At 44.9% G+C, this 9,577-nt stretch overlaps 1 non-coding gene across 1 annotated transcript; it reads left to right on the forward strand.

Annotated features, from left to right (window-relative positions):
• The first annotated feature begins 8,962 nt into the window (after window positions 1–8,962).
• On the forward strand, window positions 8,963–9,035 carry TRNAK-CUU (transfer RNA lysine (anticodon CUU)). The gene has a single exon. It is a non-coding gene; the product is annotated as a tRNA-Lys (tRNA).
• Window positions 9,036–9,577: the final 542 nt, after the last annotated feature.

Below are 9,577 nucleotides of genomic sequence, written 5' to 3' on the forward strand. Positions count from 1 at the left end.
TAAGACTGTAGAAGGCTTTTTACTAGGATATGATTCAAACACAAGGGCATATAGAGTCTTTAACAAGTCCTCTGGACAAGTTGAAGTTTCTTGTGACGTTGTGTTTGATGAGACTAACGGCTCTCAAGTAGAGCAAGTTGATCTTGATGAGATAGGTGATGAAGAGGCCTCGTGCATCGCGCTAAGGAACATGTCCATTGGGGATGTGTGTCCTAAGGAATCCGAAGAGCCTCCAAATGCACAAGATCAACCATCTTCCTCCACGCAAGCATCTCCACCAACTCAAAATGAGGATGAGGCTCAAGTTGATGAAGGAGAAGATCAAGCAAATGAGCCACCTCAAGATGACGGCAATGATCAAGGGGGAGATGCAAATGATCAAGACAAGGAGGATGAAGAACCAAGGCCGCCACACCCAAGAGTCCACCAAGCAATCCAACGAGATCACCCCGTCGACACCATCCTTGGCGACATTCATAAGGGGGTAACCACTAGATCTCGTGTTGCACATTTTTGTGAGCATTACTCTTTTGTTTCCTCTATTGAGCCACACAGGGTAAAGGAAGCACTACAAGATTCGGATTGGGTGGTGGCGATGCAAGAGGAGCTCAACAACTTCACTAGGAATGAAGTATGGCATTTGGTTCCACGTCCTAACCAAAATGTTGTAGGAACCAAATGGGTTTTCCGCAACAAGCAAGACGAGCATGGCGTGGTGACAAGGAACAAAGCCCGACTTATGGCCAAAGGATACTCCGAAGTCGAAGGTTTGGATTTTGGTGAAACCTATGCACCCATAGCTAGGCTTGAGTCAATTCGTATATTATTAGCCTATGCTACTTACCATGGCTTCAAGCTTTATCAAATGGACGTGAAGAGTGCCTTCCTCAATGGACCAATCAAGGAAGAGGTCTATGTTGAGCAACCTCCCGGCTTTGAAGATAGTGAGTACCCTAACAATGTTTATAGACTCTCTAAGGCGCTTTATGGGCTCAAGCAAGCCCCAAGAGCGTGGTATGAATGCCTTAGAGATTTTCTTATCACTAATGGATTCAAACTCGGAAAGGCCGATCCTACTTTATTCACTAAAACTCTTGAAAATGACTTGTTTGTATGCCAAATTTATGTGGATGATATTATATTTGGGTCTACTAACGAGTCTACATGTCAAGAATTTAGTAGGATCATGACACAAAAGTTCGAGATGTCTATGATGGGGGAGTTGAAGTACTTCTTAGGATTCCAAGTGAAGCAACTCCAAGAGGGCACCTTCCTAAGCCAAACGAAGTATACTCAAGATATTCTAAGCAAGTTTGGGATGAAGGATGCCAAACCCATCAAGACACCCATGGGAACCAATGGGCATCTCGACCTCGACACGGAAGGTAAATCCGTCGATCAAAAGGTATATCGGTCGATGATTGGGTCTTTACTCTATTTATGTGCATCTCGACCGGATATTATGCTTTCCGTATGCATGTGTGCAAGATTCCAAGCCGACCCTAAGGAAGCTCACCTTACGGCCGTAAAACGAATCTTGAGATATTTAGTTTATACTCCTAAGTTTGGGCTTTGGTATCCTAGGGGATCCACATTTGATTTGATTGGTTATTCGGATGCCGATTGGGCGGGGTGCAAAATTAATAGAAAGAGCACATCGGGGACTTGCCAGTTCTTGGGAAGATCCTTGGTGTCTTGGGCTTCAAAGAAGCAAAATTCCGTAGCTCTTTCTACCGCCGAAGCTGAGTACATTGCCGCAGGCCACTGTTGCGCGCAATTGCTTTGGATGAGGCAAACCCTTAGGGACTACGGCTACAAATTAACCAAAGTTCCTCTTCTATGTGATAATGAGAGTGCAATCCGCATGGCGGATAATCCCGTTGAGCATAGCCGCACTAAGCACATAGCCATTCGGTATCACTTTTTAAGGGATCACCAACAAAAGGGAGATATCGAGATTTCATACATTAATACTAAAGATCAATTAGCCGATATCTTTACCAAGCCACTTGATGAACAAACCTTTAACAAACTTAGGCATGAGCTAAATATTCTTGATTCTAGGAACTTCTTTTGTTGATTTGCACACATAGCTCATTCATATACCTTTGATCATGTCTCTTTCATATGCTATGACTAATGTCTTTTTAAGTCTATTTCAAACCAAGTCATAGGTTTATTGAAAGGGAATTGGAGTCTTTGGCGAAGACAAAGGCTTCCACTCCGTAACTCATCCTTCGCCGTCGCTCCGGGCAACTCTCCATCTTTGGGGGAGAGAGCCTGAGTCCAAAGAAAAAGGACTCCGTCTTTGGTATAATCTTCACTCATATTTTATTTACCAAAGGGGAGAAAGTAATTAGGACAAGGGCTCTAATGATTCCGTTTTTGGCGATTTATGCCAAAGGGGGAGAGAGCATGAGCCCAAAGCAAAAGGACCGCACCACCACTAATTTTAAAAAGAATTTTTCAATTGGTATGATTTTCAATTTGATATCTCCTTATGTCCAAAAAGGGGAGAGAGTAGTATTTTCAAAATTCAATTGGTATGATTTTCAATTTGGTATCTCCTTATGTTCAAAAAGGGGAGAGAGTAGTATTTTCAAAATCAATATCTTAAAACCCTCTTGAACGCTAAGAGGAGAATTTCATTAAGGGGGAGTTTTGTTTAGTCAAAGGAAAAGCGTTTGAAATAGGGGGAGAAAATTTCAAATCTTAAAAATGCTTCGCAAAATCTTATTCATTTACCTTTGACTATTTGCAAAAGAACTTTGAAGAGGATTTACAAAAGAATTTGCAAAAACAAAACATGTGGTGCAAGTGTGGTCCAAAATGTTAAAAATGAAGAAACAATCCATGCATATCTTATAAGTATTTATATTGGCTCAATTCCAAGCAACCTTTGCACTTACATTATGCAAACTAGTTCAATTATGCACTTCTATACTTGCTTTGGTTTGTGTTGGCATCAATCACCAAAAAGGGGGAGATTGAAAGGGAATTAGGCTTACACCTATTTTCCTAATTGATTTTGGTGGTTGAAATGCCCAACACAAATAATTGGACTAACTAGTTTGCTCTAGTCTATAAGTTATACAGGTGCCAAAGGTTCACACTTAGCCAATAAAAAGATCAAGAATTGGGTTCAACAAAGAGAGCAAGGGATAACCGAAGGCAGCCCTGGTCTGGCGCACCGGACTGTCCGGTGCACCACCGGACAGTGTCCGGTGCACCACCGGACAGTGTCCGGTGCACCAGGGGACTTCACACTGAACTCCTCACCTTCGGGAAAATCCAGAGGCGCTCCGCTATAATTCACCGGACTGTCCGGTGTACACCGGACAGTGTCCGGTGCTCCAGGAATGAAGCATCTCTGGAACTCGCCAGCTTCGGGAATTCGCTCCGCTATAATTCACCGGACATGTCCGGTGCACACCGGACTGTCCGCTGAGCCAGCGGAGCAACGGCTACTTCGCGCCAACGGTCACCTGCAGAGTCATTTAATGCGCGCCAGAGCGCGCAAAAGTCAGGCACGCGCGAGACGGCGCACCAGACACTCTACAGTACATGTCCGGTGCGCCACCGGACATCCAGGCGGGCCCAGCAGTCAGAGCTCCAACGGTCGGAACCCAACGGCCTGGTGACCTGGCTGGCGCACCGGACACTGTCCGTTGTGCACCGGACTGTCCGGTGCACCATGCGACAGACAGCCTCCACCAAACGGCTAGTTTGGTGGTTGGGGTTATAAATACCCCCAACCACCCCACATTCAAGTCATCCAAGTTTTCAAACTTCCAACCACTTACAAGAGCTAGGCATTCAATACAAGACACACCTAAGTGATCAAATCCTCTCCCAATTCCACAAAAGCTTTAGTGTTAAGTGAGAGAGATTTGTTGTGTTCTTTTGAGCTCTTGCGCTTGGATTGCTTTCTTCTTTGATTCTTTCTTGCGATCAACTCAATTGTAACTAAGGCAAGAGACACCAATTGTGTGGTGGTCCTTGCGGGGAAGTTTTGTTCCTGGTTGATTTGAGAAGAGAAAGCTCACTCGGTCCGAGGGACCGTTTGAGAGAGGGAAAGGGTTGAAAGAGACCCGGTCTTTGTGACCACCTCAACAGGGAGTAGGTTTGCAAGAACCGAACCTCGGTAAAACAAATCCGCGTGTCACACTCTTTATTCGCTTGCGATTTGTTTTACGCCCTCTCTCTCGGATTCGTTTCTATTTCTAACGCTAACCCGGCTTGTAGTTGTGATTAATTTTGTAAATTTCAGTTTCGCCCTATTCACCCCCCCTCTAGGCGACTTTCACTTTGTGAACATCAAAGTGTAAGGGCGAGAAGCTCCAAGTTGTGGAGATTCCTCGCGAGCGGGATATAGTAAAGTGAAAGCAAAACACCGTGGTATTCAAGTGGGTCTTTGGACCACTTGAAAGGGGTTGATTGCAACCCTCGTCCGTTGGGACGCCACAACGTGGAATAGGCAAGTGTTGGACTTGGCCGAACCATGGGATAAACCACTGTGCCATCTCTGTGTTGATCTCTTTGTGGTTATCGTGTTGTGCAAGTTCTCCTCTCTAGCCACTTGGCTTATTCGTGCTAACTCCTAATCAAGTTTTGTGGATTAAGTTTCAAGTTTTTACAGGATCACCTATTCACCCCCCCCCCCTCTAGGTGCTCTCACGTAGTGCATGGTCCTGCATATGGTTGGTCTCCACAACACATTGGAGATATAATGAAAACTTGCATCATCTTGCACAACATGATAGTATAAGATGAAGGTCCTTCGTCTTTGAACACAAGCTTCGATAACATCGGTGTTTTGGCGGACACTACTCATGGTTCCATGTCCGAGTGCAATGAGTACATCAACAATAGGTACGATCAACTGCATGATCCCGTGAAATATACTCAGTTGCAGGTTGACGTTGATCTAATCCACCACCACTGAGCGCGGCTTGGATCCGGAGCTGCTTAAGTATGAAGTTTATGTTTGCATCAACAATAAAATGACGACATTTTAGTAAATGTCGTAGTGTCATGTGTAATGTGTCATGTCGTAGTTTATGTGTGTCCGAAGCTGCTTTGTGTACTGTAATTTGTGCTTGTGTCATGTGCTAGAAGCAAAGTTAAAGTAATTTCTGAATGTGTCATGCTCAAATCTCCAAATCAAATAACAAGTCTACTATCATTAACCAACATGACAGAGTTAAAACATCACAGTACTGTAAATTGTGAAGTTCGCTAGTGCAGAAACATAAAGTTTATGTCGAAAACAATTAAAGTTTATGTCGAAAACAAATAATATTAACTTCATCAATGACTACCATGACTTGCTCAACATTCACTTGCTTGACGAGGAGGTTCCAGTAACCCTTGCCAGTATCTCCTGTTGCCTAGCCTCGTAGTACTATTGAAGTAGGGGGTTACATTTGCTCAAATCCATGCTCAATATCATAACCTCCTGTTCCGTGTCCTCCTTGACCTTTTGTCGTTCCATCTTAAGTTTCTCTAAGTTGAGTTTCTTCCTCTCCAAGATGAGTTTCTGCCTCTCGTGTTTGTTCATGGACTCCAATTTCCTCTCCTCAGTTGAAGCTACTGATTTGTAGATAGATAATCGTTCCAAAGAAAGCTCACCCATCCGTGTTAGGTACTCCGAATCAGTGGATGATGTGTTCTCAGATCTTTGCTTCTTTGCCTTTTTCTTCGATGAATCTCGACCTAGCGGCCTCTTCGAAGTAAAGCTTGATGGAGCTGAGTCTTCACCAGCATCTAAGTCAATAGTATTTGATTGGGTACCTATTGGGTTGGGTGGAGGATTTTGGTTACCCATGTGCTGGTCCATCCATTTTGGTTGATCCTTCAATATTGCCCAACAATGTAAGAAATGGAAGGGCTTCTTTTCAACAGCAGCAAACCGAGTAGCTGCAAGAGAAGTCTACATAACAAAAAATGCATTATTAGCTAAGTACATTGAACAACATATGCATAAGTACATAGACATACCTTATCTGCATCAGTAAGGCCACTTGGGTTTTGTCGAAGCACAGCAGTCATGTATCCAGCAAAGGTAGAACATTGAGTTTTGATACTATCCCACCTGCTCATCAGAGATTTCGTAGACCTCTCTAGCATTGAACCTCTTCGAGAGTTGTATGCCTCTGTAATCCGATTCCAAAAACTTTGACGCTTCTGACCAATGTTTACTATGGGGTCACAACTGACAGCCAACCAAGCTTGACAAACCCTCATATCCTCCTCAGACGTGAAATTTGCTAGCTTTGTGCGTTGAGGACCCTTCTTGACTGGAGGTGCTGCTGGTGACCCCTGTGCTGGTATATCAGGCTGAGGAGGAACAAAAGCAGTGTTCTAAAACTAAGTGCCATCTTCCTCGGATAGGAAACTGCCATATTATGCCATTACTTGGTTCCAGTCGGTACCCATGCCGTAGATTTAAGTTAGGCACATCAAATAATATGACAATGAAAAAGTGTAGTACATTGAGGCAACCATTTCAAAGAAATAGAAACCATGAGACATTAAACAGGACAGGCACAACAATGGCACAAGTGCTGAATACTACATATATTGCAAAGTTCATAACATTTAACATACCACGTCAACATGAACATCACATCAACGATACCAAGAACTTGTGGCACAGAACCTAGGTGTTTTGTTCACATACAAAACATTATTACGACTTGCAGAAACCTAAAACATATTTCGTTGCACCGAGCACTTTATTTAGGTGCATGGTAATCTAGTAGGGATAGGTGTCGTGGGTAGAGTAGTCACGTCCGTCGTCGTAGCCGACGATATCATCAATATCATAAAATGATGGTAAATAGCCTCGGAACCAGCAAGTATTGGCAATAGACAGTTCAAATTTTGATTAACATTACTCAACATAAACCTAGGGGACAACGAATCCTAGAACCATCGATTCATTGTTCCCTTTAACCCTAAAATCTAGATCTGGACGATTTGCAGCATTTGAAGTACGAGAACCCTAAAACCATAATGGATCCGCAATCACAAGGCAAGGTTTGTACCTTGTTCTCTTCGGATCTGGAGCAGCCGAGCGAATGGAAGACGATGACGATGCCAGCGAGTAGCTGCGCTTGCGTTTCTCCGCACCAACCTTCGTCGGCGTCGTGGACCTTCTCAGCCTCTTCGCGATGGCGGTTCGATGTCGAACAACACCGACGCTTGCACCCAAGTCTTGGATCTTTCTCTCGTCGCCGGCCACCTCCTTGCTTCCAGCCACCGAGAGCGGTCCGTCGCCGGACCTGCCCGCGCACGGCCTCTTCGAGCCCAGCTTGGCCACCTCCTCCGACGACCCGCGCCACGAGGCCCCCTCGCCGAGTGTGATCGAAGTCGCCAGCGACAGGAGAACAGAGCGTCCGGAGTTTTCACCACCGTGGGAGCCCGAACCCTCGCCCGGATAGCGGACGCTCGGAATTCTCCACATCTAGAGTGCGTGCGGCGTCCTCTAGATTTTAGAGTACCGTTTAGAGTCTATTGCTAGGCAGCTAGAGTACCACTGCGAATCCTATATTTACAGTACAAAACGTTTTACAGGGTGTTGTTGGAGCCCGCCTTAGGATGGAAGCCTGGTCACTTTGTCACGCACCAAGTTTTGGTCCTAGTTGCTCAGAGATCCAAAATCCGTTGCGCGGCCCATCTAAACAGACCGGTCCAGTTTGAAAGCAAGATGAAGGCAAATCTAGTAGAGATTGAAAGCGTTCTAGGGAGAACTAAGTGGCTAATTGAAATGCCAAGCTCATACATTGCTCATAGATTATATTTCCGGGACCGGGAAAAGTCCGGAATGCCAAAAAAAGTTTGGTGCTGTTTGGTTCTAGAAGGATCTTCAAGAGCTCTTTTAAAATGTCTCTTATCTTAAAATTAAAGTGAAATAAGAAAAATCAAGCCTCCAAGGCTTGAACAGGGCTCCTAAACCTTCCCAATTTTTTCATAGCCCCAGAAAATTCTCATTGTGTAGCTATGAATAGGGAAAGTTTATGTCGCCCCGAAACTTCTTCCGCCGGCGTGTCCCGCTGGCCCATCCACGCCATTTCTTCATCGCTGCCTCGCTGGGTTCGTTCGTCGCGTGCTTTCTTCGTAAAGTCTCTGGTGCCGGTGCCGCCAACCACTCTTCCCCCGCCCTGCATCCCTCTTCACCGCCGCAGGCGACTCTGCCCCGCCCCCACTTCCTAGCCGGGGTGGGCTTTAGATACGTACGACGGTTGCGGCTTCTCGTCCAAGAAGGCAACCGCAGTCTCAGACGGCTGCGAGTCTGCGACTGCCCGTCCAGTCGTCCACAAAGATCGACGCTGCTCCGTCCACGGACTCAGCTTCTACACTTTATGCGACTCCATCCCCCTCCAATCCTACGACTAGGATTTTGGAGCGTATGATATCTTGTATAGCAGCAGACCATACTCCTCAGTTTGGATCGATTAATGGAACTTGTATAGCAGCAGACAATATGCCGGGAAGGTATGGCGACTCCAAGCAAGATCACCGATGCACAGGGACAGTTTTGAAGATGGGCGCTGGAGACGGCACGGGCACAGTTCTTGCTATCGACGCTGGCTACGGCACGGCCGCACGGGCATAGCAGACGACGACGTACAGGTACGAAGACAGATATCACCGTGGAGTTGTATTGGGCTGCAACAAAAAGATTGGAAATGATGGTTAGGTGGCCTATGAACCGAATTTTTTGCATTTTAACCCCTCATCGAAAACAATATCACGTTTGGACCCTAGAAAATTTTAATGTCATTTTTGGAACCTTTGCTCAGCGCCATAGCCTATGGCGCCGAGGTAACACAGCTCGGCGCCATAGGCTATGGCGCCGAGGTAGGTGTTGCGCTGGCCCAAACGGACGACGTGGCGCCGACGTGGTACCAAGCTCGGCGCCATAGATCTTGGTGTCGAGCTCAATTTTGTCCACAAAGGTTGTCTAGCTCAGTTGGTAGAGCATAAGGCTCTTAACCTTGTGGTTGTGGGTTCAAGCCCCACGGTGAGTGTTTTTTTTGTCTTTGTCACTAATTTTTTTTTGTTGTCTCGATTTTTTGTTTATGTCGTTGATTTGTCCGTCCAAATTTATTTCTCATCCTGTTTTTTTGTTTTTGTGACTGATTTGTTTATTCATCCAGATATTTTTTTGTTTATCCGGTAAAAAGAAGCACAAATATTCATGAATTGACTATCCTATACGATGGCCTATTTGAAATGCAAGATTATTATATAAATTAATACATGAATTTTGTAGTCTCACCAGTTTGATTTTATACAAAAGCACATGAAGAAAAAAAAACCTGAATATTTCTACAGATAAGCCTGTATTCTATAATCCAAATATGAGTACATATATATTCCAACGTTGTGGATGCGTCAAGGTTTAGATACTTGAATATTTCTGGAATAACGAAATGTGAGTGGCTGAACAGTGACAGGTATTTCATTCTTGTGTTTTCAGTAGGCCGCTTAATGCTCCTAATGAGAACACGGAACTCCTCTGGCAAATACAGCTGCCGGATAGTATACTTTGGAAGTTTCTCCAAAATAA

This window comes from Zea mays, chromosome 3 (genome assembly GCF_902167145.1).
Source record: "Zea mays cultivar B73 chromosome 3, Zm-B73-REFERENCE-NAM-5.0, whole genome shotgun sequence".
In the NCBI taxonomy this organism is placed as follows: domain Eukaryota; kingdom Viridiplantae; phylum Streptophyta; class Magnoliopsida; order Poales; family Poaceae; genus Zea; species Zea mays.